This window comes from Lithobates pipiens, unplaced genomic scaffold (assembly GCF_037356315.1).
Source record: "Lithobates pipiens isolate NorthernLeopardFrog02 unplaced genomic scaffold, aLitPip1_a1.2 Scaffold_23, whole genome shotgun sequence".
NCBI lineage: Eukaryota > Metazoa > Chordata > Amphibia > Anura > Ranidae > Lithobates > Lithobates pipiens.
The window spans coordinates 142,368,306-142,395,159 of record NW_027507785.1 but is presented as its reverse complement, the minus strand read 5'-3'; the positions used below and the strand labels follow the sequence as shown (position 1 = coordinate 142,395,159).

Genomic DNA, 26,854 nt, shown 5'->3' with positions numbered 1-26,854 from the left:
TTACAGGTGCCGTAGGAATCTTTTTATATTGTTGGCTTTGACCTGTTTTTTTTCGCTTGTTTCCCAAGGTGACCATTTTAGCATCTGTCAAGAGTTTTGAGTATGTCCCAAAGCGTTCGCCTAAGGCCCCATCACCCTGAAAGCGCCCGATCTCAGAGGCTAAGCAGGGTCAGGGTCAGATGGGAGACCGCCAGGGTCTATGTTGTTGGCGTTGACCTGTTTTTTTTCACTTGTTTCCCAAGATGACCATCTTGGCATTTGTTAAGAGGGTTGAGAGTGTCTGAATAGAACACCTATGGCCACATCACCCTGAAAGCGCACAATCTCATCTGATCTCAGAGGCCTAGCAGTGTACGGCCTGGTTAATACCTGTATGGGAGACCATCTGTGAATACCAGGTGCCGTAGGCTTCTTTTTATGTTGTTGGTGTTGACCTGTTTATTTTCGCTTGTTTCCCAAGGTGACCATCTTGGCGTTTAACAAGAGGGTCCAGAGTGCCCAAAGAGACCACCTACGGCCCCATCACCCTGAAAGCACCCAATCTTGTCTGATCTCGGAGGCTAAGCAGTGTCAGGCCTGGTTAATACCAGGATGGGAGAACGTCTGGGAATAACAGGTGCCGTAGGCTTCTTTTTATGTTATTGGCCTTGACCTGGTTTCTTTTTTCACTTGTTTCCCAAGGTGACCATCTTGGCATTTGTCAAGAGGGTTGAGAGTGCCCAAAGAGATCACCTACGGCCCCATCACCATGAAAGCACCCAATCTTGTCTGATCTCGGAGGCTAAACAGTGTCGGGCCTGGTTAGTACCTGGATGGGAGACCGCCTTGGAATACTAGGTGCCATAGGCTTCTTTTTATGTTGTTGGCTTTGACCTGTTTTTTTCACTTGTTTCTCAAGGCGACCATCTTGGCGTTTGTCAAGAGGGTTGGGCGTGTCTTGAAGAGAACGCTTACGGCCACATCACCCTGAAAGCACCCGATCTCATCTGATTTCAGAGGCTAAGCAGTGTCAGGCCTGGTTAGTACCTGGATGGGAGACTGCCTGGAAAGACCAGGTGCCATAGAAGGATCTGGCCTGGTTAGTGTCTTGATTGGGAGATCGCCTGGGGATGCCGTAGGCTTCTTTTTATGTTGTTGGCTTTGACCTGTTTTTTTTTAGCTTGTTTCCCAAGGTGAGCATCTTGGCCTTTGTCAAGAGGCTTCAGAGTGCCCAAAGAGAATGCCTACGGCCAAATCACCCTGAGAGAGCCCAATCTCATCTGATCTCGGGGGCTAAGCAGCGATGGGCCTGGTTAGTACCTGGATGGGAGAAAGCCTGGGAATACCAGGTGCTGTAGGCTTCTCATTATGTTGTCGGCGTTGACCTGTTTTTTTTCCCTTTTTTCCCAAGGTGACCATCTTGGCATTTGTCAAGAGGGTTGAGAGTGCACAAAGAAATTGCCTACGGGCACAACACCCTGAAAGCGCCCAATCTCATCTGGTCTCAGAGGCTAAGCAGGGTTGGGCCTGGTTTGTACGTGGATGGGAGACCACCTGCGTTTTCCAGATGCCGCAGGCTTCTTTTTATGTTGTTGGTGTTGACCTGTTTTTTTTCGCTTGTTTCCCAAAGTGATCATCTTGGCATTTGTCAAGAGGGTAGAGAGTGCTTAAAGAGATCGCTTACAGCAGCATCACCCTGAAAGCACCCTATCTCTTCTGATCTCGGAGGCTAAGAAGGGTTGGGCCTAGTTAGTACTTGAATGGGAGATGGCCTTGGAATACCAGGTGCCGTATTCTTCTTTTCATGTTGTTGGCGTTGACCTGTTTTTTTCCGCTTGTTTCCCAGGGTGACTATCTTGCCATTTTTCAAGAGGGATGAGAGTGCCCAAAGAGATTGCCCATGGGCACATCACCCTGAAAGCACCCAATCTCCTCTGATCTCAGAGGCTAGAAAGGGTCGTGCCTTGTTAATACCTGGATGGGAGACCGCCTGGGAATACTAGGTGCTGTAGGCTTCTTTTTATGTTGTTGGCATTGACTTGATTTTTTGTTTGCTTCCCAAGGTGACCATCTTGGCGTTTGTCAAGAGGGTTGAGCGTGCCTGAAAAAATCTACTATGGCCGCATCACCCTGAAAGAGCCCAATCTCATTTGATCTCAGAGGCTAAGCAGGGTTGGGACCTGGTTAGTACCTGGATGGGAGACCGCCTGGGATTTCTCAATGCCATATGCTTTTTTTTTAAGTTGTTGGCATTGACTTAGTTTTTTTTTGCTTGTTTCCCAAGGTGACCATCTTGGCGTTTGTCAAGAGGGTTGAAAGTGCCTGAAGGGATTGCCTACGGGCACATCACCCTGAAAGCACCTGATCTCGTTTGATGTTGGAGGCTAAGAAGAGTCTGGCCTTGTTAGTACGTGGATGGGAGACCGCCTGGGAATACCAGGTGTCGTAGGCTTCTTTTTATGTTGTTGGCGTTGACCTGTTTTTTTTTAGCTTGTTTCCCAAGGTCACCATCTTGGTGTTTGTCAAGAGGGTTGAGAGTGCCTGAAGAGATTGCCTATGGCCACATCACACTGAAAGCACCCAATCTTGTCTGATCTTGGAGGCTAAGAAGAGTCAGGCCTGGTTAGTACCTGGATGGGAGACCACCTGGGAATACCAGTTATTGTAAGCTTCTTTTTATGTTGTTGGCGTTGATTCGTTTTTTTTTTTTTCGCTTGTTTCCCAAGGTGACCATCTTGGCATTTGTCAAGAGGGTTTAAAGTGCCCAAAGAGATCGCTTACAGCAGCATCACCCTGAAAGAGCCCTATCTCTTCTCATCTCTGAGGCTAAGAAGGGTTGGGCCTAGTTAGTACCTGTATGGGAGATGGCGTTGGAATACCAGGTGCCGTATTCTTCTTTTTATGTTGTTGACATTGATCTGTCTTTTTTCGCAAGGTTGGGCCTTGCTAGTACCTGGATTGGAGACCACCTGGGAATACTTTTTATGTTGTTGGCGTTGACTTGTTTTTGTTTTGTTTGTTTACCAAGGTGACCATCTTGGTGTTTGTCAAGAGGGTTGAGAGTGCCTGAAGAGCTTGCCTATGGCCACATAACCCTGAAAGCACCAGATCTCGTCTGATCTCAGAGACTAAACAGGGTCGGGCCTTGTTAATACCTGGATGGGAGACCACCTGGGAATACTAGGTGCTGTAGACTTCTTCTTATGTTGTTGGCGTTAACTTGTTTTTTTTTGTTTTTTTCCCAAAGTGACCATCTTGGCATTAGTCAAGAGGGTTGAGAGTGCCTGAAGAAATCTCCTACGGCCACATCACCCTGAAAGAGCCCAATCTCATCTGATCTCAGAGGCTAAGCAAGGTTGGGACCAGTTTAATCCCTGGATGGGAGACCACCTGGGATTTCCAGATGCCGTAGTCTTCTTGTTATGTTGTTGCCGTTGACCTATTTTTTTCTGCTTGTTCCCAAGGTGACCATCTTGGCATTTTTCAAGAGAGTTGAGAGTGCCTGAAGATATTGGCTATGGCCACATCACCCTGAATCTGTTCCATCTCATCTGATCTTGTAGGCTAAGCAGGGCCGGGCCTGGTTAATGCCTGGATGGGAGACCGCCTGGGAATACCAGGTGTCGTAGGCTTCTTTTTTTTTTTCTACAAACAGGGAATGACGGTCCCCCGAGTACATAATGCAACAGAGAAATACAGAGCAAAAAGCAGCTGAACAATACTTGATACAGGTATATTCGCAAATGTGAGTCTGCCTTCCATCAATCATAATGATTCAAGGCACGGATAAAGTACAAGAATTTTTGTGTTATGCATCGGATCTCTGTCCAGAAGTCCACCAAGCTGGGGCAGGACCAAAAAATGTGGAGCAATGTGCCCTCTTCTTCTCCACACCTCCAGCATATGTTCGAGGAAGAGGGGAATTATTTATGCAGCTTTGATAGTGTCAAATACCACCTGATGAGAAGTTTAAAATTTGTCTCCTGTATCTTTGTGCACAGCGAGGTTTTGAGAGCCAAAGTGATAATGCGTTGTCTCTGTGCTGGGGAAAACGAGCAATCAAGGTCCTTTTCCCAGTTGGACAGACAGGTTAAGTGTGGGTGATCTGTTTGAGAGAGAATGTGGACCAAAGGGCCTTCGCTCCTGCATAGAGTCTCAAACTCCGTCTGAGGGCGGGTGAAAGTTTGAGTATTGGGGATGGAATGGAGAAAATTATGTTGTTGCGCCGCTCTCCAAAAAGGCAGTTGGAAAAGCCCTGTCGGATCTGTTAGGGTTCAGAAAGAAGGCCATTTTCCATCAATGACGAATTTAGACGCATGGTCTAGGTTGGAATTTCTAAGTGGGTCCCCGGTTCAAAGTTCGGATGGTCACGTATAGGGAATAGGGGGGAAGTCAAAGACGTGAGTGTGTTTTGGGTAGCGATCAGGTGACTGACTTTCAATGAAGCCCCTATAGTGGGATGTGACGTCAATTCTGTGGGTAAATCCTTATAGCACCACATGGCACTTCTTAGCGGAATTCGGGAGTGAGATTGTCCTAGTTGCACCCAGAGCTTAGAAAGTTTGTTTCCATTCCAGTCCAATACACACCCCAGATGGGAGGCCAGGTAGTAGCATCGCAAGTCAGGGAGAACCAACCCTCCCTGTTGTTTAGACAATGTCAGCTGTGACCACTTAAGTCTGAATTTTTGTGGGCCCAGTTAAATTGAGTGAGCAGGAATTGAGCTTGCTTAAAAAACGGCACTGGACTCTGGATCAGGAGAGCTTGGAAAAGATAGGTACATTTAGGGAGTATGTTCATTTTAATGAGATTGCATCTCCTGAACCAGGAATGGAGGCCAGAATGCCACCCGTGAAGCAAACTGCAGATCTTAGTGACAAGGGGTGGGGGAAAGTTCAACATAAACGTACGCGCGATGTCCGGTGGAATGTAAGTACCTAAGTACTTAAGGGCTGTATGGGTCCATTTAAATCGAAAATTGGACTGCAAGTCTAGTAACGTTTGCGGGGGGACTGCGACCCCCATGGCCTCTGATTTCAAGAAGTATCCCGTATATCTGGAATTCCCGAAGGAGATTTGGCAAGGAAACTCTGGGATTCTTCAACGAGAACAGCATGTCATCCACGTAGGCAGATATCTTGCACTCAATAGTACCCATTTGGAGTCCCGTTATGTCTGAGTTTTGTCGAATTGTGGAGAGAAAGGGTTCCAATGACAGTGCGAATAATAGGGGCGACAGGGGGCAACCCTGTCTGGTCCCATTCCCGATGTCAAGGGGAGATGAGAGCACCCCATTCGCTTTGAGTTGAGCTGAAGGGCGTGAGTATATCTTACTTATCCATGCCAGCATCCGTTCACTCAGACCTATATGGCGAAGGACCGAGAACATGAATGTCCATTTGACCCGATCAAAAGCCTTCTCGGCATCAGTACTCACGAAAAGACAAGGGGTCCCAGATGACTTTGCTTTATGGACCAGGGTAAGCACCTTAATGGTGTTATCCCTATCTTCCCTGGTGGGAATAAAACCTAAGTGGTCAATATGTATAAGGGACTGCAAGTGCTGTGCCAATCACGTGGCGAGGATTTTAGAGAATCGTTTTAGGACCGAATTTAGGAGGGAAATGGGTCTGTAGCTCCCACATAGGCCCGGGTCTTTGCCCTCCTTAGGTATCAACGAGATGTGGGCTCTAAGGTTATCCTCAGGAAAATCCCCATTCAAACTCAGAGTATTAAATAAATTCACCAAGCGCGGGCCGAGAATAGAATAAGTTCTTATAGTATTGTGCGGTATATCCGTCAGGGCCCGGAGCCTTACCCACCTTCGGAGGTCCCTGGACTTCTTCCAGTGTGATCGGGTCCTCCAAGTACTCCCGTGATTCCGATGAGAGGGTTGGTAGACCAGAACCGGTTTCATATCTGTCTATATTGTCCTGTCCGGACCCTGAATCGGGCAGGTTGTAGAGATCAGAGTAACATTTTTCAAAGACTTTGGCTATTTGAGTTGGGGTAGAGGCCCTCTGGCCATTCTCATCTATCAACTGTGGTATGTAAGAGGCAGATTTCAACTCATTTACCGACCATCATCCCTTCCTCCAATGGGAGATGCCACCGGCATGACAGCCCCGTGTCCTGTCAAGTGGTGCCCCTCTGACAATGTCGTCTGGGTATATGTGGAGCATCCAGGGGGAGGCAGAGACCACCCAAACAGTGAGGGGTAAAGCCTCCAAGGGGACCGGTGCCAGACAGGAGGATAGCGGTGTCTTTTACAATTTGGTTAATTAGACAAGTCATCCAGTGTGTTTCTGTGAGCAGCGGAAGGAAAGGTTGGTAAGGATTATGAATGGGTGGGGGCCAGGGAAGTGCTGTATGGGTCCATTTAAATCGAAAATTGGACTGCAAGTCTAGTAACGTTTGCGGGGGGACTGCGACCCCCATGGCCTCTGATTTCAAGAAGTATCCCGTATATCTGGAATTCCCGAAGGAGATTTGGCAAGGAAACTCTGGGATTCGTCAGCGAGAACAGCATGTCATCCACGTAGGCAGATATCTTGCAGTCAATAGTACCCATTTGGAGTCCCGTTATGTCTGAGTTTTGTCGAATTGTGGAGAGAAAGGGTTCCAATGACAGTGCGAATAATAGAGGAGTCACATTCCCGATGTCAAGGGGAGATGAGAGCACCCCATTCGCTTTGAGTTGAGCTGAAGGGCGTGAGTATATCTTACTTATCCATGCCAGCATCCGTTCACTCAGACCTATATGGCGAAGGACCGAGAACATGAATGTCCATTTGACCCGATCAAAAGCCTTCTCGGCATCTGTACTCACGAAAAGACAAGGGGTCTCAGATGACTTTGCTTTATGGACCAGGGTAAGCACCTTAATGGTGTTGTCCCTATCTTCCCTGGTGGGAATAAAACCTAACTGGTCAATATGTATAAGGGACTGCAAGTGCTGTGCCAATCACGTGGCGAGGATTTTAGAGAATCGTTTTAGGACCGAATTTAGGAGGGAAATGGGTCTGTAGCTCCCACATAGGCCCGGGTCTTTGCCCTCCTTAGGTATCAACGAGATGTGGGCTCTAAGGGTATCCTCAGGAAAATCCCCATTCGAGCTCAGAGTATTAAATAAATTCACCAAGCGCGGGCCGAGAATAGGGAGGAAGGTCTTATAGTATTGTGCGGTATATCCGTCAGGGCCCAGAGCCTTACCCACCTTCGGAGGTCCCACGGCCATCTGGACTTCTTCCAGTGTGATCGGGTCCTCCAAGTACTCCTGTGATTCCGATGAGAGGGTTGGTAGACCAGAACCGGTTTCATATCTGTCTATATTGTCCTGTCCGGACCCTGAATCGGGCAGGTTGTAGAGATCAGAGTAACATTTTTCAAAGACTTTGGCTATTTGAGTTGGGGTAGAGGCCCTCTGGCCATTCTCATCTATCAACTGTGGTATGTAAGAGGCAGATTTCAACTCATTTACCGACCTGGCTAAGATTTTTCAGCATTTGTCCCCTGACTCCTACGTCAGTTTACGACAAAACTGGAGTGCCGCTTTCGCTTTATAATGGAGTAGGTCAGTAATCTGGGTACGGAGTGTCCCCAATTCAATCTCTAAGGTCCGTGAGGGGGCATGTTTATGTTTTGCTTCCACAGAGGCAAGTTCACAAAACAGATTAGCAAGCTGTTCCTTCCGTGTTCGTTTGATGCGTGCCCCGTGCCTGATAAGTACCCTGCGGAGTACTGACTTGTGAGCCTCCCAAATTATCCCCGGGTAGCAGTCCTGCGTTTAGTTTTCTTGGAAATAAAGGTCCAATTCCCTGGTCACATCTGCTAAAACTTCCGGTATCTGGAGGAGGCTCTCATTAAGGTGCCAGAATAGAGACCTAGGTGAGGGGTTCCTAGAGAGGGTGTAGGTAAGGGCTACAGGAGCGTGGTTGGACCAAGTAATATGGCCGATGGAGGAAGAGCTCACCAAGTGCAGTTGGTCATGTGGAATCAAGAAGAAGTCTATCCTCAAGTATGATTTGTGAGGGGAAGAGCAAAAAGAGTAGTCCCTTTATCCGGAGTGTTGCAGACACCAGACATCAACTAATTGGTCATTCAGTAAACACTTAGTAATCCGCTTTCTAGAGGAAATGAGGAGCGAGGAGCAAGAGGCAGAAGTGTCAACCGATGGCGAAAGGGGACATTAAAGTCCCCACCTAATATCAACTGGCTCTCCCGAAAGTCACATAATCTGTGCAGGGTAGTTCTGAGGAATGTGTCTTGGTGATCATTGGGAGCGTACACAGTGGCAAATGTAAAAAGGAGCTGTCCAATGTGGCCCCTAAGAAAAAGATATCGGCCCCCAGGGTCCACCAGAGAATCCTGGAGAACCGAGGGGAGCCTGCTAGAGATCAGAATGGAGATTATCTTGGTCTTAGAGGAGGGGTTAGTAGAGTGGTAGACCTTAGCGAAGGATCTTGACCGTAGAAAGGGGAGGCTAGTATTTTTAAAATGTGTTTCTTGTATAAAGGCCACATCAGTACAGGAAGTCTTCAGTTCTCACAGGAGGATCCACCGTTTTTCAGAGGAGTTCAGTCCCTTAACGTTTAGAGAGGTGACCTTGACTGAGTCTGCCATCGCTCCTCGGGGAGGGGAAGGGGGACGTCCGAGAAAAGCAAAGAAAGTTGAACCAAGGTAGGTATTGGGTAGGTAATGGATGGCGGGAACTAAGTGGGAGAAAGAAAGGGCAAATGGAAGGAAAGGTAAGGGGAAAAAGAGGCCGGGCACCTCAACCCCAGGGGGAGAGGGAAATTAAGGGTTGTCCGCACTCAACAGTACAGGAATTGTATACTAAAACAGCACAATTATGCTATAGCGCTTACCAGATGTACACTGGGTTTAAAGCGCCGTCCTACTGGGGTTGGTGGGTAGACAGGTCGGAGAGGGAGCCCCCGGTTCCCAGTCCCCCCAGTCCCCCCAGTCCCGGCAGTGGTAAATGTCACGTCTGATACCGGTATGCAAATAAAAGACAATCAGTAACATCATAGAACCAAAAAACAATAGTATAATCAAAACAGAGGTAGAGCATAGAACTGTCAGCACTGAGGGATCTCCTCAGCTCGCCCTAAACATAGGCATGCACGAGGGAGCCCGTCACAACAGAAAAGGCATCACAGAATGGGATCCACCACCCCCCGTCCCATACCCCAAAAGTACATGCAGCCCCCGAACAAATGCATTTCTCCCTTTGGCAGATTGTCCTCTCCTTACCCCCTCTCCTCCTTCCACTCACCGGGGGAAAAGGGGGAGGGAAGGGGGGAAAAGAGGGGGGGAAGAGGGAAGGGAAGGAGGTAAGGGAGGGAAGGGGGGAGGGAAGGGGGGCAGCAAGGGAGAGGGGACAAACATGTGGAAATGTCAAGTCCTTTAGCGCACTCACACCAGCAACCACCCGGACCCCATAAGTTTCAACTCCTCCCCTCCATGGTCACCACATCAAGATGAAAGAGGAGCAGCCCTGGTCGGTGCATGGAGAATCCGGAAGGCAAGGGGCTGGGGCCACCATCCCTCCATCCAACGGGAGACTTCACCCGAGCAGCAGTTCTAGGGCCCGCCAATTAGTGTCTCTCCTGCATCGCCATCGGGGGCTGTGTAGAGCATCCAGAGGGAGGCTGGGACCGCCCAAACAGTAAGGGGTAAATCCTCCAGGGGGGTCCAGAGTCAAACTGGAGGGAAGCAGTGTCTCGTACCAATAGGCTCAATAAATAAGTCATCCAGGGTGTCCCCGAAAGCTGCAGAAGGCAATGTCGGCAAAGAGTAGGTGGGGGCCAGAGGGTGGGGAACAAGGGGCGCAACCAGGGAGAGGGGACACATACGCGGGAATGTCAAGCCCTTCCAGTACACCGCACTAGGTATCACTCAGACCCCCCAAAGTGCAACTCCCCCCTCTAAGGTCAAGACTCCAGAAGGGAAGATGAGCCGCCCTGGTCTGTACATGAAAGAACCTGCTGCCAAGGGGTTGGGGCCATCATCCCTTCCTCCAATGGGAGATGCCACCGGCATTACAGCCCCGTGTCCTGTCAAGTGGTGCCCCTCTGACAATGTCGTCTGGGTATATGTGGAGCATCCAGGGGGAGGCAGGGACCACCCAAACAGTGAGGGGTAAAGCCTCCAAGGGGACCGGTGTCAGACAGGAGGATAGTGGTGTCTTGTACAAGTTGGTTGATTAGACAAGTCATCCAGTGTGTTCCTGTGAGCAGCGGAAGGAAAGGTCAGTAAGGATTATGAATGGGTGGGGGCCAGGGAAGTGCTGTATGGGTCCATTTAAATCGAAAATTGGACTGCAAGTCTAGTAACGTTTGCAGGGGGACTGCGACCCCCATGGCCTCTGATTTCAAGAAGTATCCCGTATATCTGGAATTCCCAAAGGAGATTTGGCAAGGAAACTCTGGGATTCGTCAGCGAGAACAGCATGTCATCCACGTAGGCAGATATCTTGCAGTCAATAGTACCCATTTGGAGTCCCGTAATGTCTGAGTTTTGTCGAATTGTGGAGAGAAAGGGTTCCAATGACAGTGCGAATAATAGGGGCGACAGGGGGCAACCCTGTCTGGTCACATTCCCGATGTCAAGGGGAGATGAGAGCACCCTATTCGCTTTGAGTTGAGCTGAAGGGCGTGAGTATATCTTACTTATCCATGCCAGCATCCGTTCACTCAGACCTATATGGCGAAGGACCGAGAACATGAATGTCCATTTGACCCGATCAAAAGCCTTCTCTGCATCAGTACTCACGAAAAGACAAGGGGTCCCAGATGACTTTGCTTTATGGACCAGGGTAAGCACCTTATTGGTGTTGTCCCTATCTTCCCTGGTGGGAATAAAACCTAACTGGTCAATATGTATAAGGGACTGCAAGTGCTGTGCCAATCACGTGGCGAGGATTTAAGAGAATCGTTTTAGGACCGAATTTAGGAGGGAAATGGGTCTGTAGCTCCCACATAGGCCCGGGTCTTTGCCCTCCTTAGGTATCAACGAGATGTGGGCTCTAAGGGTATCCTCAGGAAAATCCCCATTCGAGCTCAGAGTATTAAATAAATTCACCAAGCGCGGGCCAAGAATAGGGAGGAAGGTCTTATAGTATTGTGCGGTATATCCGTCAGGGCCCAGAACCTTACCCACCTTCGGAGGTCCCACGGCCATCTGGACTGCTTCCAGTGTGATTGGGTCCTCCAAGTACTCCCGTGATTCCGATGAGAGGGTTGGTAGACCAGAACCGGTTACATATCTGTCTATATTGTCCTGTCCGGACCCTGAATCGGGCAGGTTGTAGAGATCAGAGTAACATTTTTCAAAGACTTTGGCTATTTGGGTTGGGGTAGAGGCCCTCTGGCCATTCTCATCTATCAACTGTGGTATGTAAGAAGCAGATTTCAACTCATTTACCGACCTGGCTAAGATTTTTCCGCATTTGTCCCCTGACTCCTACGTCAGTTTACGACAAAACTGGAGTGCCGCTTTCGCTTTATAATGGAGTAGGTCAGTAATCTGGGTACGGAGTGTCCCCAATTCAATCTCTAAGGTCCGTGAGGGGGCATGTTTAGGTTTCGCTTCCACAGAGGCAAGTTCACAAAACAGATTAGCAAGCTGTTCCTTCCATGTTCGTTTGATGCGCGCCCCGTGCCTGATAAGTACCCTGCGGAGTACTGACTTGTGAGCCTCCCAAATTATCCCAGGGTCGCAGTCCTGCGTTTAGTTTTCTTGGAAATAAAGGTCCAATTCCCTGGTCACATCTGCTAAAACTTCCGGTATCTGGAGGAGGCTCTCATTAAGGTGCCAGAATAGAGACCTAGGTGAGGGGTTCCTAGAGAGGGTGTAGGTAAGGGCTACAGGAGCATGGTCGGACCAAGTAATATGGCCGATGGAGGAAGAGCTCACCAAGTGCAGTTGGTCATGTGGAATCAAGAAGAAGTCTATCCTCAAGTATGATTTGTGAGAGGAAGAGCAAAAAGAGTAGTCCCTTTCCCCGGAGTGTTGCAGACACCAGACATCAACTAATTGGTCATTCAGTAAACACTTAGTAATCCGCTTTCTAGAGGAAATGAGGAGCGAGGAGCAAGAGGCAGAAGTGTCAACCGATGGCAAAAGGGGACATTAAAGTCCCAACCTAATATCAACTGGCCCTCCCGAAAGTCACATAATCTGTGCAGGGTAGTTCTGAGGAATGTGTCTTGGTGATCATTGGGAGCTTACACAGTGGCAAATGTAAAAAGGAGCTCCCCAATGTGGCCCCTAAGAAAAAGATATCGGCCCCCAGGGTCCACCAGAGAATTCTGGAGAACTGAGGGGAGCCTGCTAGAGATCAGAATGGAGATTCCCTTGGTCTTATAGAAGGGGTTAGTAGAGTGGTAGACCTTAGGGAAGGATCTTGACCGTAGAAAGGGGAGGCTAGTATTTTTAAAATGTGTTTCTTGTATAAAGGCCACATCAGTACAGGAAGTCTTCAGTTTTCACAGGAGGATTCACCTTTTTTCAGAGGAGTTCAGTCCCTTAACCTTTCCTTAGTTCCTTAGAGAGGTGACCTTGACTGAGTCTGCCATCGCTCCTCGGGGAGGGGAAGGGGGACATCAGAGAAAAGCAAAGAAAGTTGAACCAAGGTAGGTATTGGGTAGGTAATGGATGGCGGGAACTAAGGGGGAGAAAGGAAGGGAAAATGGAAGAAAAGGTAAGGGGAAAAAGAGGCCGGGCACCTCAACCCCAGAGGGAGAGGGAAATTAAGGGTTGTCCGCACTCATCAGTACAGGAATTGTACACTAAAACACCACAATTATGCTATAGCGCTTACCACATGTACACTGGGTTTAAAGCGCCGTCCTACTTGGGTTGGTGGGTAGACAGGTCGGAGAGGGAGCCCAAGGATCCCAGTCCCCCCAGTCCCGGCAGTGGTAAATGTCACGTCTGATACCGGTCTGCAAATAAAAGACAATCAGTAACATCATAAAACCAAAAAACAATAGTATAATCAAAACAGAGGTAGAGCATAGAACTGTCAGCACTGAGGGGTCTCCTCAGCTCGCCCTAAATGTAGGCATGCACGAGGGAGCCCGTCACAACAGAAAAGGCATCACAGAATGGGATCCACCACCCCCCGTCCCATACCCCAAAAGTACATGCAGCCCCCGAACAAATGCATTTCTCCCTTTGGCAGATTGTCCTATCCTTACCCCCTCTCCTCCGTCCACGCTCCGGGGGGAAAGGGGGAGGGAAGGGGGGAAAAGAGGGGGGGAAGGGGGGAAAAGAGGGGGGGGAAGGGGGGAAAGGGGGAGGGAAGGGAAGGAGGTAAGGGGGAAGGGAAGGGGGGGCAGCAAGGGAGAGGGGACAAACATGCGGAAATGTCAAGTCCTTTAGCGCACTCACACCAGCAACCACCTGGACCCCATAAGTTTCAACTAATCCCCCCCATGGTCACCACATCAAGATGAAAGAGGAGCAGCCCTGGTCGGTGCATGGAGAATCCGGTAGGCAAGGGGCTGGGGCCACCATCCCTCCATCCAACGGGAGACTTCACCCGAGCAGCAGTTCTGGGGCCCGCCAATTAGTGTCTCTCCTGCATCGCCATCAGGGGCTGTGTAGAGCATCCAGAGGGAGGCTGGGACCGCCCAAACAGTAAGGGGTAAATCCTCCAGGGGGGTCCAGAGTCAAACTGGAGGGAAGCAGTGTCTCGTACCAATAGGCTCAATAAATAAGTCATCCAGGGTGTCCCCGAAAGCTGCAGAAGGCAATGTCGGCAAAGAGTAGGTGGGGGCCAGAGGGGGGGGGACGAGGGGCGCAACCAGGGAGAGGGGACACAGATGCGGGAATGTCAAGCCCTTCCAGTACAGCGCACTAGGTATCACTCAGACCCCCCAAAGTGCAACTCCCCCCTCTAAGGTCAAGACTCCAGAAGGGAAGATGAGCCGCCCTGGTCTGTACATGAAAGAACATGCTGCCAAGGGGTTGGGGCCATCATCCCTTCTTCCAATGGGAGATGCCACCGGCATGACAGCCCCGTGGCCTGTCAAGTGGTGCCCCTTCGACAATGTCGTCGGGGTATATGTGGAGCATCCAGGTGGAGGCAGGGACCACCCAAACAGTGAGGGGTAAATCCTCCAAGGGGAACCGGTGTCAGACAGGAGGATAGCGGTGTCTTGTACAAGTTGGTTAATTAGACAAGTCATACAGTGTGTTCCTGTGAGCAGCGGAAGGATAGGTCGGTAAGGATTATAAATGGGTGGGGGCCAGGGAAGTGCATAAACTGCCACCAGATGACCGGGGCAGAGAGGGCAAGGGGATGAAAGTCAGATCTGTCAGAAAGTCACGTTGGCCTTCCCTTGAAGCTGAGCGCTCTGCATACCCAGGACGTTCTTCTGTATAATCTAGCCTATCTGTATACATTAGCCTGTCTTTTGTACACATTAGCCTCTCTGTATCAACTAGCCGATCCTCTGTATACACTAGTCCGTCCCTAGCTTGTCTTTTATACACCTAGTCTCTCGGTATACCCCGCCTTTCTGTATCTATACACTAGCCTCTCTGTGTACCCTAGCCTCTCTGTATAATCTTGCCTCTCATTATTTCCCAGCCTGTATTCTTTTTACCCAATTTTGCTTTTATATAAACTAGCCTGTCTGCTACCCTGTTATACACCTAGCTTCTCATTATACCCCGGCCTCACTGTCAGCTTGTCTCTGTACACTACACTATTCAGTCTGTATACACTAGCAAGTCTGTGTAACCCAGTCTCTCTCTCCCTAGAAAACACCAACCCTGGCCCTGACAGAGGAGGAGGGTTAAATAGTCCCTCAGGCTCCTCCCTGCGGCCAGCCTTCCCACTTTTAATCGGAGTCTTCAAGTGGGAAATGCGATATTACTTAAGAACCAAGGCCTAAGGTGTGCCATGGCCTGGATGGTCAGTATGCTTGAAAAGAGGGCAAAAAGACACAAGTATAGGTGGAAAAGGAAAGGTAAAGATCCCATCCATAAAATGACGTATGCCCAAATGCCAACTGTAAGTAACCGGTAAGTTACCGCTGTGAGAGTAGAACCCACCGACTCTTGACCTGAAGATGAGAAGGAACCCCCTAAGAGCCTGCAAGCTATGCAAACCCAAATTAATGTCCCGTGAAGGATAGGATGAGCCTGATGCCCAAGGTAACCCAGAGGATGAGAGGATACGTGGGGAAAAGGGAGCAAGGGCTGACCCGAAGAAGCCCTGCAAGAAGATGGCTGAGCAGACTGAAAAAACCCAACACAAGACCGCCTGTCAAAAACCCAGTGAGGCTATTATAATTGGAATGAGGCTGGGGTAATAAGACTGGCTTGGGTATACGGCGATGTACACCCTAGAAAAGAAAGAGAAAACAGAAAAGTTAAACAAAGTAATACAGATAGGCTAATATTATTCCCCTGAGCCTAGTGTATACAGAAGAATGGCTAGTGTATACAGAGAGGCTAGTGTGTACAGATGACAAGCTATTGTTTACAGATGACAAGCTATTGTTTACAGATAGGCTTGTGTATACAGAAGAGAGTCTGGGGAATTCAGTGAGGCTAGAGTATGCAGAAAGGCTGGGACACCGAGACTATTGTAAAAAGAAGGCAGAAGAGAGTCTGGGGAATTCAGTGAGGCTAGAGTATGCAGAAAGGCTGGGACACCGAGACTATTGTAAAAAGAAGGCAGAAGAATGGCTAGTGTATACAGAGAGGCTAGTGTGTACAGATGACAAGCTATTGTTTACAGATAGGCTTGTGTATACAGAAGAGAGTCTGGGGAATTCAGTGAGGCTAGAGTATGCAGAGAGGCTGGGACACCGAGACTATTGTAAAAAGAAGGCAGGCTAGTGTATATAGGTTACGGGCACGTGTAGAAGACAGAGAGGCTAGTCTATATAGAGGGACTGGTGTACACAGAAAGATTAATGTATACAGAAAGGCTAGCGTGTACAGAAAACAGGACTTTATTTTTTGCTAATGCAACTACTTCTAAATCATGTAAAGAGTTACAGTGCTTTTTTCATATTTTGGTGCTGTTAAAAACTCAGTGGTGTGTTGTCAGTGGTGATATCAATGTGACAGTTAATGTGGAGAACTACAAATATACACAATAGAGCAAAAGAGTGCTAAGTTTATTTTGTTAAGAGATTGACTGATAGACGTTCAGTAATTGGCTGTTATTGGTTTGGCAGTACATGGTTTATTTTGATGTAAGATAGTTTTATTCTCTACCTATAGCCGAGTTTTAGACGACTTTATTATTAGCATTAGTCGCATTATTCATATTTATTATGCAGAGTGTAAGTATTGTAGTGAGACGATATTGCTTTTGAAAGATTTGTATTATTATACATAGCATTGTTAGTAGACCAATAGGACAATTTACATGGCTTAATATTGCAGAGCGTAATTTAACAGGAAAGAAATCCAAAGCGTTAGTTGCAGTACCTTCATAAAACTGAGTAATCGCTGCATTACTCTAAATTTAAAAGTTGTTCCGGTAGCACTGAGAAGACTGATATTAGATGAGTGATCTACACATTTCGTTTACTATTGCAGAGAGATACCGGTTAAATGTTAATATCTTAATATGTAATGTGCTGCGTGTAAGGTAGGAATAAGATGGTTTTGTGTGAGTTGGTTTACCAGGATTTAGAGATCGTAATCTGGTTATTCTAATAATAAAGATTGCAAAATAACTCAGATTAATATTGAGACAGTATATACAGGTCGGGTTTAAGTGGAAATACACGAAATAAGAGCAACGACGAGTGTAGGTTTTTATCAATCAGGTTCATTACGTGTCTTTAATCAGCATAAGGAAGAGAAAGGATAAAAGAGACAAAAAAGACAAACTGCATTAGAAATGTGAATGTGAATTAGACATGAAATGTCAATCCCCATTGGTTACTTACAGGTAACCATTAATAAAGTTAACACGGCTACGTACAGCAAAGTTTCAGCTAAGCAGCTAAATATTCCTTAATATTGCAGAGCTTAAGTATTGCAGTTGAAAAGAGAGCGTTTTGTTGCAGTAGCTTCAAAATGACTGAGAAATCATTTCATTACTCTAAATGCAAAAGTTATCCCGGTAGCACTGAGTGGACTGATATTAGACGTGTTATCGTTGTAGTACAAATTCTGTTTCCTATAGCAGAGAGAAACCAGCTAAATGTAAGAAGAGCAATTAAACTGTTCACATCGATAGCATTGCATTACTCTTAATATGTGAAGCGTGTAAAGAAGCAGAAGATGGTTTTGTATTATCCTAAAAGTAGCAGTATACGTCATAAAGGTGAGTAGGTAACCTGGATTTAGACATAGCAAACTCTATAATCTAATTTAGCAAAATGAGAAAGGATAATATTGAGACAGTATATACAGGTCTAGTTTAAGTGGAAATACACAAAATATCTAGCTTACCTTTACATTGTTCAATAGAGCGTTGCAAAGTAATACCAAGGCAAAATGTTGGAATAGCAATAAGATGAGATGATTGCTGTAATCATGAAATATCAGCAAATATCAGCAACGTGTCTGAAAGAGACAAATTGCATTAGAGATGTGAGATAGACATGAAATGTCAATACCCATTGGTTACTTAGATGTAACCATTAATACAGTTAACGCGGCTACATACAGCAAAATGTGAGCTAAGCAGCTAAAGGGTATACATTATTTAAGAGTAAATTGACGTAGCTTGTAAATTCCAACGTGTAAATCGTTCCATTAATTTAGTTACGCACGACGACTGACTGTTTTCCGTTTCCACTAGTTATCGGCATAATGTATCAGTAACCCTGAATTTTAATAGTGATAGACAGTTTACATTAGGATGTATGCTTGATTAATGTAATCAAACTTTATTGCTATCCTTGGGTACTGCAACCACTTCTCAATCAAGTAAACCGTCCCACTGCTTTTCTCACATTTTGCTGCTGTTAAAAAATGGGTTGCCAGTGTTATGTGTTACAAATGGTTATCAGTGTGACAGTTAATGTGGAGAAGAAGTAATACACAAAATAGAGTCAGAAAGAGAATCCTATTGCATAGAGGTAGAGAGATGGTTGCATTACTCTTAATGTGCAGTGTGTAAAAGGTTTTAAAAATATGGTTTTGTGTGAAGTTTGCTTTAACGTAAAATTAGCTGTACATTATAACTATGGTTACGTTTACAATGATTTAGAGATAGTAATCTCTATAATATAATAATAATAAGTATATTAAGGCAGTATATATAGGTCGAGATAAAGTGAATACACAAAATGGTTCAAGGGATAGTTAAAGTAATATCCTCACTAAGGCAGAATGTCGGAATAGCAATGAGATTAGATGGTTGCAACATAACACGAAATTTGAGTACGGCTAAAATACAGTAAAACAGTACATAATTTAAGAGTACAGTAGAATATAGTATAAATTAAAGTTAACTCTGAGATTATGATTAATTTCACAGTTCCATTACGCGGTCCTTTTCACTGGTATAATCATAATGCAATATCAGTAATTGCTATCAGTTAATGTTAAAATTTTAAGACGGTTTAAATTAGGATGTGGAATTGATATGGATTTAAAAGCGGTACATTAATTTTCTGAAGCATATGGCAGAAAGACGGCTTACACTGCTTTTCTCACATTTTGCTGCGGTAAAAAGAAATGTTTTGTCACTGTGTTTTAAGTGTGACTTATTTGCTTATGTCATGACAGCTTCATACGGGTTGAGCAATAAAACTGTTTTATTAAGATGTAAGACTAGATTTATTCTCTACATATATGCTTTTCAGAGAGTTGTATAATATAGAAGACCAATAGGACATTTGCAGGGAGGAAGTATCGCTATTCAACGGTAAGAGATTGAAAGCTTAGCTTGATAGTCTAAATTTAAAGGATATGTCGGTACCACTGAGAAAGCTTATATTAGACTAGTTGATCTTTGCCTTACACAATCCTATTATTATTATTAAGATCCCAGTGCATAGAGATACTCAGTTAATGTCAGAGATACTCGGTTAATGTCAGAAAAGCAATAAAACTGTTTACATCGTTACATCGTTAGCGAGCGATAGTAATGTACTCTTAGTATGTGCAGCATGTCTGGTAGCAAATGGATGGTTTTGTGAACATTTTGCAATACCGTACAATTAGCAGTAGACCTCATCGAAGTGAATAGATTTAACTGGTTTTGAGATAGTACTCTCTATTTCTAATAATAAATAAAGCAAAATCAGTCAGGATGGTGTGTCCTCAAGTGGTGATATCAATCTGACAGTTGATGTGGAGAATTACAAATATGCAAAATAGAGCAAAAGAGTGCAAAGTTTATTTTGTTAAGTCATTGACTGATAAGTCATTTTTTAAGTTATTGGCCGTTATTGTTTTGGCAGTACATAGTTTATTTTGATGTATGATAGTTTTATTGCATGCTTGATGTGGATGATTAAAATCGTGTAGTGAGTATAATCTATATTTAGCATAAGAATGAAAAGGCATAACATGGCAATGAGACAAACTCCATTAGAGATGTGAGCTAGATGAAATGATGAAATGTCTCTGTATATCCAAGATATACAGGAGCATGTTTTCCGTTTTCTGTATACATTACTCTGTCTTCTTTATACCCTGGCCTGTCTTCTATATACACTACGCTCTCTGTTATACACTAGTTTCTCTGTATACACTAGCCGGTCTTCTGCATACAATAGCCTGTCTTCGGTATACACTAGCCTATTTTCTGAATACACTAGCCCGTCTTCTGTCTTCTGTATGCCCTAGCCTGTCTTCTGTATACATTAGTCTCTCTGTATAAACTAGCATCTCTCTATACCCCAAACTGTCCTCTGTAAACACTTTCTCTTTATAGCCTGTCTAGCCTTTCTTCTGTACACACTAGCTTCTCTGTATACACTAACAAGGCTTCTATATAAAATAGCTTCACTGTATGCACTAGCCTCTCTGTAGAAGCCAGCCTTTATTCTGTATTCGCTAGCCTTTCTTCTGTATGCTGTAGTCTTCTATATATACTAGCTTCTCTGTACACCCTTGCATCTCTGTGAACACTGTGTAAACTAGCCAGTCTTATGTATACACTCGCCGACTGTATACACCAGACTCTCTGAATACACTAAAACCTCTGTATACCTCAGCCTGTCTTCTGTATACACTAGACTGTAAAAATTAGCTGTACCCACTAGACACTCTGTATACACTACCCAGTATTCTGTATACACTGTCAGCTTTGATGTATACCCAAGCCTGTCTTCTGTATACACTAGTTTCTCTATATGCACTGTCCTTTCTGTATACACTAACCTCTCTATATACACTAACATCTTTGTTTATACTAGCCTCTCTTTAAACTAGCCTCTCTGTGTACCCCAGCCTCACTGTTTACTCTAGCATCTCTGTATACTCAAGCCTATCTGCATGCACGAGTCTGTATTCACTAGACTTTCTTCTGTATGCTGTAGTCTTCTATATATACCAGCTTCTCTGTACACCCTTGCATCTCTGTAAACACTGTGTAAACTAGCCAGTCTTATGTATACACTCGCCGACTGTATACACTAGACTCTCTGAATACCTAGCCTATGTTCTGAATACACTAGCCCGTCTTCTGTCTTCTGTATGCCCTCTCTGTATAAACTAGCATCTCTCTATACCCCAAACTTTATAGCCTGTCTAGCCTTTCTTCTGTACACACTAGCTTCTCTGTATACACTAACCAGGCTTCTATATAAAATAGCTTCACTGTATGCACTAGCCTCTCTGTATAATCTAGCCTCTCTTTATACCCTAGATAGTGTTCTGCATACACTAGCCTCTCCGTAGAAGCCAGCCTTTATTCTGTATTCACTAGCCTTTCTTCTGTATGCTGTAGTCTTCTACTAGCTTGTACTAGCTTCTCGGTACACCCTTGCATCTCTGTAAACACTGTGTGAACTAGCCAGTATTATGTATACACTCGCCGACTGTATACACTAGACTCTCTGAATACACTAAACCCTCTCTGTGTACCCCAGCCTCACTGTTTACTCTAGCATCTCTGTATACTCAAGCCTATCTGCATACACGAGTCTGTATTCTGTATTCACTAGCCTTTCTTCTGTATGCTGTTGTCTACTATATACACTAGCTTCTCTGTAAACCCTTGCATCTCTGTAAACACTGTGTGAACTAGCCAGTATTATGTATACACTCGCCGACTGTATACACTAGACTCTCTGAATTCACTAAACCCTCTGTATACCACAGCCTGTCTTCTGTATACACTAGACTGTAAAAACTAAATAGAATACACCAGCCTGTCTTCTGTACCCACTAGATTCTCTGTATACACTACCCAGTCTTCTGTATACACTGTCAGCTTGGATGTATACCCAAGCCTGTCTTCTGTATACTCTAGTCTCTTTATATGCACTGTCCTATCTGTATACACTCGACTCTCTCTATACACTAACCTCTCTATATACACTAACATCTTTGTATATACTAGCCTCTCTTTTAACTAGCCTCTCTGTGTACCCCAGCCTCACTGTTTACTCTAGCATCTCTGTATACTGAAGCCTATCTGCATACATGAGTCTGTATTCTGTATACACTAGCCTCTCTTTAAACTAGCCTCTCTGTATACCCCAGATTAACTGTATACTCTAGGCTCCCTGTATACACTAGCATTTCTGTATACATCACCCTATCTGTATTCACTTGCCTCTCTGTATACCCCAGCCTGCCTCTCTATATACACTAGCTTTTCTTCTGAATATAATAGTCTCAGTCTCTCTCTATAACCAAGCCTGTTTTCTGTATACATTAGCATGTGTCCTGTATACACTAGCCTGTCTTCTTTATTCTCTAGCCTACCTTCTGTATACCTTAGCCTCTCTGTATAAATTTGCCTTCCTTCTATATACACTGCCATTTATGAGGTAAACAAAGAGTCTAGTGTACATAAACGACAGGCTAGAGTATAAAGAGAGGATAGGGTATACAGAAGAAAGCCTAGTGTATACAGAACACAGGCTAGTACCCTGAGCCTGGGTGAGAGAGGATGAGGAGCATTAGGAGGGCTTGGTCTTTCACATCCGACCAAGTGTTCAGCATGATGTGGCTCAACACGTCCAGCTGCCGAAAATAAGGACAAGCATGGGAGGCACACAACACCCACTGTAACAGTGCTAGGTTCCTGCATTACAGAACCAGAACACCAGCAATAAGGGGTATCTTCAGGTGTATACTGTGCAGGAGGCACACAACACCCACTCTAACTTCTGCACTGCAGATGCCTGTATTTCAGAAATTGAACACCAGTAATAAAGGGTAGCTTCAGGTGTGTACTGCGCAGGAAGCCCATAACACCCACTGTAACAGTGCTAGGTTCTCAAGCAGTAAAGACACTGTCCATGTCTATCGTCCTCTTTCCCTGACCGCCGCAACACACTATACAAGGCCACCGCGCTGGCGGCCTTATATAGTGTGGGGTGTGTACTAAACCCCCTTGAGATATAATTGGCCACAGGAATACTGCCTGTGGTCAATTGTGGCTCTCCTCTCAGAGGATTTCACATCTGTTCTTATTATATAGAACTTATTATGCTCCTCGTAAACTTTTTCAATTTGGCCGAACGGCCGGACGCAAGTTGCCCCCGATGCGGGAACATGGGGGGAGACATGATGCACATGTTTTGGAGATGCCCGAAGTTGATCTGCTACTGGACGGAGGTGACAGGAACCATTGATCGGGTGTTTGGAACCTCCACCAGGATGGAGGCGAAGTATCGTCTCCTGGGATTAGTTGAAGGAGTTGGAAACCCGGGAAGCAGCCAGATGGCAGTTCTGAGATGCCTATTTCAGGCAAGTAAACTGATTGCCCAACCCTGCTTAGCCTCCAATGTTGGCAATGACTTGTTTTTTTTAGCTTGTTTCCCAAGATCACCATGTTGGCGTTTGTCAGGATGGTTGAGAGTGCCCAAAGAGATCGCCTATGGCCCCATCCCCTTGAAAGTGCCCGATCTTGTCTGATCTCGGAGGTTAAGCATTGTCGGGCCTGATTAGTAACTGGATGGAAGACCGACTGGGAATACCAGGTGCCGTATGCTTATTTCTTGATCATACATCACGGGACACAGGATCATTACATAATGGGTTATATAGGCACCTCTAGTGATTGGACACTGGTTAACCCCCAATTAAGGAGAATTCCTTCCCTATATAACCCCTCCCATATGTGAGGCACCTCCATTTTGTCACCTGTATCTATGGTGGTTGGTCACGTAAAACATGTGCTATGAAGAAAGTTCTGTGCAGGTCCCTGCGGGGGCCTAAGGGCTACAACAAACCGGATCCATATCTCGGGCCGATATTTTGACTCCCAAGATGATATGGTACCCGGGCCTCGTCATCTGAAGAAACGAGGTTTTGCCTGTAAGTCCTCTCCTATTGGAAGACTGGGCTCTGGGAAAACCAGAAAAAAGTGCCCGATCTTGTCTGATCTCGGAGGTTAAGCATTGTCGGGCCTGATTAGTAACTGGATGGAAGACCGACTGGGAAATACCAGGTGCCTTATGCTTATTTCTTGATCATACATCACGGGACACAGGATCATTACATAGTGGGTTATATAGGCACCTCTGGTGATTGGACACTGATTAACCCCCAATTACGGAAAATTCCTTCCCTATATAACCCCTCCCATATGGGAGGCACCTCCATTTTTTCGCCTGTATCTATGGTGGTTGGTCACGTAAAACATGTGCTATGAAGAAAGCTCTGTGCAGGTCCCTGCAGGGGCCTAAGGGCTACAACAAACTGGATCCATATCTCGGGCCGATATTTTGACCCCCAAGATGATATGATACCCAGGCCCCGTCATCTGAAGAAACGAGGTTTTGCCTGTAAGTCCTCTCCTATTGGAAGACTGGTCTCTGGGAAAACCAGACTTACTGTACTATTTACATAGTGGCACGAAAGTTTCTGGCAGAGTCTATTACAAGGTCCAGGTAGGAGGTTCTTCTGAGAAGGAACCCCAAAAAAACCTGAAGTTGGCACAATTCTGCCCGCCGTGATGGGTGAAGGCTGGAATCTGTCTGTTTTCAGCAATTTCAGGACAGGTAAGGGAAGTTAATCCTGTATAAATTATATTATGGATTTCTTCATTGAGTAGTTTTACGTCTTACCTGGTTTCCACCACTAGAGGGAGTAAGAGCGGCCTGATGCATACTTACATGCCTTTCAGATACACATGCTCAGTGAAGCCTGGTTCTCCCAGATGACTCACGTCTCCACTGCAATCTCTGCCACAATGAAGGTCATACAGGGGTCCCACGTAGTCTGGGGGTCCCAGGCAGCTCCAATGGCAATTCCCTTCCCCCCTGGATACCGGCGGTCCTCGTGCACCGAGCTTGCTCCCATGCTAATGGAGGAGGGGGAGTGTGTTTGCGAGCTGTGTCGTTCGGTGTGCACGGCGCTGTACTGTGCAGGCGTCAGACGGCAGTTTTACAGCTCAGAGCGTCAGGGGGCTGTAAGTGGAGACACAGGAGCTGTGGGCAGTAAGCATCCCACGGGATTGGATCCAGGCAAACCTAAGACACCTACTCAGCATCAGGTTGTGCAGTTTAAGCATATATATTTATTGTGAGACTTTAAGCACAATAGTGATTGCACTTTGTACTAGTACCTCTGCTTTGTAGCTTAGGACTATGTCTCCTCATAAGAGGGTCTCAGGGGGAGATAACAAGGGCACTGGTAAGTCACCGCCTAGTTCTAGGTGTTCTAAAAATGCCTGTAGGTTACCATCACCCCCTGCAAGACTGGAGTCAGCCTCACAGGATGAGTCAGTGCCCCTGTCAGGATTTGCAGCCTCTCCTAATATTTCAGCCCAGGTATACGTCACTGAGGACTCCCTTAGAGCTACATTGGAGGGTTTTGAAGGGAGAATCATGAATTTTATTTCAGCTTCCCTGAAAGATAGCAGGAAAAGGGGTAGATCCCCTCCCTCTGCTGAGATTCCTCTTTCAGATGACACTTCTGACAATGAGGAGAGATCCCTATCTTGGGACAGGGATCTTGAGCAGTCAGATGAATCAGAGGAAGAGGAGAGAGTCCCCTCCTCGCAGGCCCTCAGAAAACAGGTGCAGTATTATACTAAATTGGTGTGTACCACATTCAGAATGCCTGCTGCTGAGATCGCTACGTCCTCTGTTTCTTCCCTGGGAGTCAGGAAAATCCCACAACCGGCCTTTTCCTTTCCAATTCATCCCTTAATGGATAAATTGTTGTATGAGGATTGGGGACATCCCGATAAACAGTTTTCTCCTCCTAAAAGGTTTTCTATGCTTTATCCTCTGGAGGAAAGTTTCACCAAGATATGGGGGGTTTGATACGTGAGAAGCTGGCATACCAACATAGGAACACCCCCCAAAAGTTTTATAACCTATGGCAAGACTGGCTAGACCTACCAGGCCTGGCTCCGCACCAATTAATTCAAAATAGGTTGCTGCAGGGCTGATCTGACCTCCACTTCTGTCATGAGCTCTGAATAACCTGTCTAGAGTTTTTGTACATAACTGTTGGGGCATGATATTGAGTGCTGATAGATGTGGGTGTTATGTACGATACTATCTCCATGTGTTCTGTTTCTAAGGGATCTCTGAGGCCGCGTACACACGGGCGGACTGTTCGCCCAACTTTGTCCGCTGAACAGTGTTTGGGCGGACAGTCCGCTCGTGTGTGGGCTTTCAGCGGACAGTTTCAGCGGACAGTTTGACGGACAAGGTTTTTCGGAATTTCCGAAAAACTGTCCGCTGAAACAAAGTTGCGCGCATGCTCAGAAAGGATTTTCACGCCGAAAGTTATAATGCAGTGTATAGAACGTCGTATTTTTCGTCCCGTCGTACGTGCCGTTCACGTCATCGCGCACGGTTTCAGCAAACTGTTCGTCCGTCGTGTGTGGCCATGTCCGTCCATGCTAATTTTGAGCGGACTGTTTGCCGAAACTGTTTGACGGACAAAGTTGGGCGTGTGTACGCGGCCTGACTCTCTTTCCCTTCCCCTATTCTCTGTTTTTTCCTTTTTCTCTTTTATTTTGTCTCTTAACCACTTGCTTACTGGGCACTTAAACCCCCCTCAGTCCCAGACCAATTTTCAGCTTTCAGCGCTGATGCACTTTGAGTGACAATTACGCGGTCATACAACACTGTACCCAAATGAAATTTTTATCATTTTTTTCCCACAAATAGAGCTTTCTTTTGGTGGTATTTAGTTACAGCTCGGAGTTTTATTTTTTGCTAAACAAACAAAAAAAGATGCAAAAAAAAAAAAAAAAAATCATGTTTTAATAGTTTGTTATAAAATTTTGCAAACGGGTCATTTTTCTCCTTCATTGAAGTGCGCTGATTAGGCGGCACTGATAGGCTGCATTGGTGGGCACTGATGGGCTGCATTGGTGGGCACTGATGGGCTGCATTGGTGGGCACTGATAGGCTGCACTGGTGGGCACTGATAGGCATAGTTAAGGCGGCACTAATAGGCACAGATAAGGCGGCACCGATGGGCACAGATAAGGCGGCACTGATGGGCAAAGATGGGCACAGATAAGATGGCACGGATGGGTGGCACGGAGAAGTGGCACGGATGGGTGGCACGGATGGGCACTGATAGGTACCACAGATAGATGGGACTGATGGGCACTGATAGGTGGCACTGATAGGTGGCTCTGATAGGTGGCACTGCTGGGCACTGATGGGCGGCACTGCTGGGCACTGATGGGCGGCACTGCTGGGCACTGATGGGCGGCACTGGGGTGCAGCACCTTTGAGGCAGATTTTGGGTGGCACTGTGGGTGGCACTGCTGGGTGGCACTGTGGGT

General features: G+C 46.2%; 8 pseudogenes; all 8 read left to right on the top strand.

Moving 5' to 3' along the window:
• Nucleotides 1-509: 509 nt before the first annotated feature.
• LOC143928432 (5S ribosomal RNA) lies at nt 510-628 on the top strand (annotated as a pseudogene).
• Nucleotides 629-730: 102 nt separating this feature from the next.
• On the top strand, nt 731-849 carry LOC143929008 (5S ribosomal RNA; annotated as a pseudogene).
• Nucleotides 850-948: 99 nt separating this feature from the next.
• Nucleotides 949-1,067, top strand: LOC143929087 (5S ribosomal RNA; annotated as a pseudogene).
• A 154-nt stretch (nt 1,068-1,221) lies between these two features.
• LOC143928963 (5S ribosomal RNA) lies at nt 1,222-1,340 on the top strand (annotated as a pseudogene).
• Nucleotides 1,341-2,531: 1,191 nt separating this feature from the next.
• LOC143929024 (5S ribosomal RNA) lies at nt 2,532-2,650 on the top strand (annotated as a pseudogene).
• A 406-nt stretch (nt 2,651-3,056) lies between these two features.
• Nucleotides 3,057-3,175, top strand: LOC143928817 (5S ribosomal RNA; annotated as a pseudogene).
• A 317-nt stretch (nt 3,176-3,492) lies between these two features.
• LOC143928443 (5S ribosomal RNA) lies at nt 3,493-3,611 on the top strand (annotated as a pseudogene).
• Nucleotides 3,612-22,968: 19,357 nt separating this feature from the next.
• Nucleotides 22,969-23,087, top strand: LOC143929043 (5S ribosomal RNA; annotated as a pseudogene).
• Nucleotides 23,088-26,854: the final 3,767 nt, after the last annotated feature.